At 41.6% G+C, this 3443-nt stretch overlaps 1 long non-coding RNA gene across 1 annotated transcript; it reads left to right on the forward strand.

The window, feature by feature from the left end:
* Positions 1-1368: 1368 nt before the first annotated feature.
* On the forward strand, positions 1369-1972 carry LOC311012518. Its single transcript, XR_014597045.1, has 3 exons — positions 1369-1543; positions 1727-1788; positions 1884-1972. It is a non-coding gene; the product is annotated as an uncharacterized lncRNA (long non-coding RNA).
* Positions 1973-3443: the final 1471 nt, after the last annotated feature.

Genomic DNA, 3443 nt, shown 5'->3' on the forward strand with positions numbered 1-3443 from the left:
ACCATCATTGATATGGCCATTTGAGTATGAAAAGACCATCATTAATATGGCCATTTGAGTATGAAAAGATTTTAAAGCTGTAGTGAAGATCATGTGCATCTCAAACAGTTAGCTTTAGTGCAATGAACCTGTTAAAAGTACTCTGTGGGAACATTCAGGGGATTGTTGGAAGTGTTTATAATTCAATTGTTTATTTTGGTTGCTTTCATAGTTCCCTAACAGAAATTTAGACTGTACACTGAGAGTAACAGTAGTAGTACTGAGAGTAGAATACAATAATGTGGGTGAAACATGTTGGGTTTTCCCGTTTGAGCTCTGGATTAGCATGTATGGAACTCTATACTTGAATAGTCAAAGGTAATTTCATGCTTACCACATAACAGGAGATGTCTTCATCATCTTGCACTGACTCTGAATCGCTGGAGTCCAGGAAAAGATGAATGCTTTGGTCATCTGCTGTTTCGTCTGGAAACAACCCGTGCAGAAGATACAGTCATGCATTATAATGCGATATTCATATTTTATTATTAATTATTATTACAATAACCACAACAGTGAAAAGCAACCACATATATTAGACAATCTAAAGGGGAGACCGGGTACAGTTACAATATCTGCAGCCCACAGCTGTACAGGTGTAACAGGTAAATTGTGGTGCTTACCGTTGTCTGAACTGTCAGTCACTGGGTGAATTTCTTCAGATTCTTCCATCACTTCTTTTTCTGGGTCCTCGGAGTCACTTCCATCAATCTCTCCAAGTCCAGCCAAGTTATCTTCGAGGTCTTTACACATCGGCGGTACATGACTCCCGTCTGTTGGGTCATGACTGGATAGCAGCAGGCTCTGTACGTTATCTGACTTAGCCCTTTTGGATTTTTTCTCCCAAACTCCATTTTTGAAAAAGCGCTTTTTGTGGTCAAAATACTGTGTATGACAGAGTTCAATGTTGCAATGTTCACAGAAGCGCCGAGGTCTTTTCTTCAGTATTGGGACTTCCATCTTTCAACTAACGTCACACCGTGTTTCTATCACAGAGCTTCATGGCCACACCGTGCCTGTTTATATCATAGATCTCGTCTCGCGAGTTCTTCCGTGTAACAATGACCTCGCATGTGATTGGACGAGCACGTACGAGGTCACGGGGACCTCGTCCAATCACGTGCGAGGTCGGCATCTTGTCCAATCACGTGCGAGCATGTTTTTATACCTGTACTCAGAACTTTCACTCCACTTCTGTGTTTTAACTGCGTTGGTTTCTTGATCTATAATGGCTGGACGGCGTCTCGCATTCAACTCCCCCTCCCCTTCAACCCCTCTGCATGGACGCGATCAACCACTTTCAGCGAGTCCGCAGACCGGCGAGAAGAAACTGCTGAATGCTATCAGTGGCCTGTCTCGTCAGCTCGCTGTGCTTGCTGCCGATGTGAATGAGCAGTTCGCCGCACTAAACTCCAGGTTGGCTGCTTTGGAGACGAAACAGTGTGTGGAAGAGACTAACGTTAACTCGAAGAAGAGAAGACGGGTGAACAATGCCAAGATTGCGGTAAGAATATGTTCGGTGACTGCTAGCTAAGCTAAAATTAGCAAAGCAAGCCCAAGCTAAAAGTAGCTTAAAAGCTAATAGTCCAAGCTAAAAGTAGCATAGTAGCCTTGTAAAAGAACAAGAGAGAGGAACCAGTGTAACGTTAAGTTGCTTTGTTAAGTGTATGTTGTTGGTCTTTTACAGGAAGCAGTACGCCGTCTTCACAACTCGGAGACGAATTGTAGGCGCTACGAACCGGAGCAAGGGTACGATTTAAAGAATATGCTTTCATTCTGCTGTATAAGGAAATAGATGCGTTAACAGTAGATACCGATCTTAACTGTTCATTTTGTTTTCACAGACGAACCTCGCCTCATAACGAAGCTGTGACCGCTTACTTGCTCGGAGCTTTGTCCGCAAGTCCGGATTTCTATGACGCCGATAGTGACGCCATTGTGTGTAAGTAACTTTTACTGTTTTCTTCTTCCTTGTTTTAATTTTACTGTGACTTAAGTTTTCTTATTCATACCACTCATTTAATTGTTTTCCAGCTGCCTGTAAGACATACTATGAAACGGTACGCAGGAGCTTCAGACACACACAGCCTGATCTCGCATCGCAGGCGGAAGCTGTGAAGAGGTCAGCTCGGAGTCGTTCCAGGAGAAAGAGGGTAAGACTTATTAGATCCGTTTTTGGTCAATGTGACCAAACCTACCTAAACCTATTTTCAGGTGCATTAATAGATGTGTTGTGTCCATGCGCAGTGCATCGCGCAGTACTGATTGTCTTGTATTGATTGTTTTACAGCGAGACGGAGTGTGCTTGCTGGCGATGAGGTGGACCGTTGGAAGTATGCCACCACAGACATGATGTCTGATGAGGAGGACGGCGTCGTTGGCGGGGTGTCTGGATGGATTGTGTGACCTCCATCCTCTCGTAGCCAGGAGCTCACCGAGCTTAGAGATTAGAGAAGACTCCCAAGTACAGGGCCACGCACCGCAGGCGGCTGTAAAATTGACCAAATTCGGACAGAATGTCGACAGGTTAATTTGTTTGTTGTGTGGACAAATTTGTACAGTTGTGTTGTCAATAAAGCTCTTTCTTTGAATACTTCCTCCTGGCAATTTTTCCTTTCCTCAATAAATTCATTCATATTTATATTTATAAATATATAAATAAATAAAAATAAATATCTGTGTGTATATATATATGTGTATATATATATATATATATATATATATATATATATATATATATATATATATATATATATATATATATATGTATATATACAGTGATAGATCTGCTAACCAATCACTAGTGATTATTCTTGTTTAAAAGACCCAGTGTGACCAATAGTAACACATCTGCCAACAGGGGTGGGGTTTACATTTATAATGACTCATCAGGTTGACCAATAGTGATAGATCTGCCAACGTGGGTTGGCTTTACATTTATAATGACCAGATCTGCCAACCAATCACGAGCGATTATACTTGTTTAAAACTAGTGGTTTCATCCAATCCTGAGTGAGGATATTCAAGACATCTCTGGCCAGGCGCGGTTTCGCTGCTATTCATATGCTAATTAGAGCCTTCGCTGTGGTTCGTTTCCGACAATTTTCGGCACAGACGAACGCGGCGTTCGCAGCCTGTAAATTGTCGTTAACTCCCGAAAATTTGGGAGATTTCCGGGCGTTTACAGGGACGAAAATCCGACTTTTCATGCAGTGTTAGTGCTTGTGTGTTCCTTGCTATTCATGACTTGCACCTGGTTTCATTATATAATCTGAACCTGTTATGATATGGCCAGGTGTTACAGAAATTCAGTTTTATTGTACACAATTCACTGCAGTAGAACTATTGTAAAATGTTCAAAATTGTTGTAAACATCCCAGATTTAGCTTTAAGATATTTTTTTC

Source organism: Eutrigla gurnardus, assembly GCF_963514095.1.
Source record: "Eutrigla gurnardus genome assembly, chromosome: 4".
NCBI classification, from domain to species: Eukaryota; Metazoa; Chordata; class Actinopteri; order Perciformes; family Triglidae; genus Eutrigla; species Eutrigla gurnardus.